Below are 1,884 nucleotides of genomic sequence, written 5' to 3'. Positions count from 1 at the left end.
TAAAAAGTCATCATGATATAAAAGAAATGTAATTTAAATATAGTTTAAAGATGTCAAATAATTTGTAGGTTAAACTAATTAAATATGTGGGTTTCGTATATTTTTCTAACTCATGTTGTTGATTAGGTCAATCCAAAGTTAGTGGAAAACTTTGGGTTGTTTAAATAACATATCTTTTCATACAAAGATTTTTAAGATACTCAATTTTCTATATCTAATAGTTAGTTTTGAAGTATAATTCTCTTAAAAACTCATACTTTTTATACGTCTAATAAAATAAAAAAGCAAAAAATTCTGAAAATATAATAAAAATTACGTCAAAATTTAAAAGTGACAAGATAGGTATTTTTTTTTTTCGATCTTTAGTTGAAAATTGAAATATATATTCGACCATAAGCAGGGAACAAAGTTCAAGAACTACTCAATGAAACAACACAAATAAAGCCAAACAAACAAAACAGGATCCAATCTCACAAGTCCACACAAACAAAAATCAAATCAACACAACATTTACAAAAATAATTCATGAGTACAAAAAACAATCATAATATATTTGTGTATATTTATATTTATCAAAATAAATGGTTGCAATGATTTACGAAGAATATGGATTAATCTATCTTTTGTATCTCCAAAAATTAACAAAAATGACGTCTGAGAATAATTAACGCGCATATTACTTTTCACAACTTATAAAATACGAAAAGAGTCAATAAAGATTAATCTTTTTGCAATCTATGAAAAATTTAGGAAGACGACAGGTGTAATTTGTTGCTTTTTGCAAACTACAAAATGTTTTTGTGTTAGATAAGGTTGTTTTTTGCAACCTTGCAAACTCAATTGGGTAGAACTCCCATTCTAAATCTATATTCAATTTTGAGACTAAAAAATGTGTACTCAATTTGGTTCTTGAATTTATATACGAGTCTTAATTTAGTTTCTAAAGTTTCAATTGTCTTTATTTAGTTCTCAAACTTTACAAACATGACTCATGTTAGTCCTTGAAATAATTTTCAATGTATACACGTTAATAGAACACTATCATGGACAGGCAGATGCCACACTAAACTCTATAAAATGATATTTTGGTTTTAACATTCAAATAACCAAAAAACAACATCATAAGTGGTGTTTATTGAAACTTTACCTAACAAAACAAATATGCGACATCATTTTTGAGCTATTTCAATGTCAAAACCAAAACTACATTATTTTACATATTTCAGTGTGGCATTTGATTGACCATTTCAACGCTCCATTAACTTTTTTAAACAAAAAAATGTTTCAGGGGCTAATGTGAGACACGTTTATTAAATTTGAAGACTAAATAGAGATAATTAAAATTTCAAGAACTAAATTGAGACTTGCATACAAGTTCAGAAACCAAATTAAATATTAACTCCAAAAACGCCAAAGATATTTATTTATTAAGAACTTATTCGGAGCTATTTTTATGTTAATAAAAATATTTAAAAATGTTAGAATGTAAAGTACTGCTCAAATTGGTTAACAAACAAAGGCAATTAAGTTTGAAAACTAAGACCTGAATGAATGCCTCACATGATATTTTTGTAAATGTTGATGCCATTCAAGTCCAAGTCTATGTCAATCAACATATCCACATGTGATGAGCAGCAACATTTATCCATTAATTCTCACATCACACTTTTTGTTTCCGTTAGAATTTAACAAAGGAATAAAAAAAGCTCCATCAACATGAACTGTCAAGTGGCAACAACAACAACACTACTCATCATCAAACATTCAATTCAATTCAAATCATTGCTCTTTTTCTTGTAATAAATTAAAACCTTATGGCAATACTCAACCTCCTCCTAGAAAAACGAACACAACAAATTTTACCAAGAAAAGTTGAAGAGAAAT

The sequence above is a fragment of the Arachis ipaensis genome, chromosome B02, assembly GCF_000816755.2.
Source record: "Arachis ipaensis cultivar K30076 chromosome B02, Araip1.1, whole genome shotgun sequence".
NCBI lineage: Eukaryota > Viridiplantae > Streptophyta > Magnoliopsida > Fabales > Fabaceae > Arachis > Arachis ipaensis.
Note: the sequence above shows the minus strand (reverse complement) of the source record.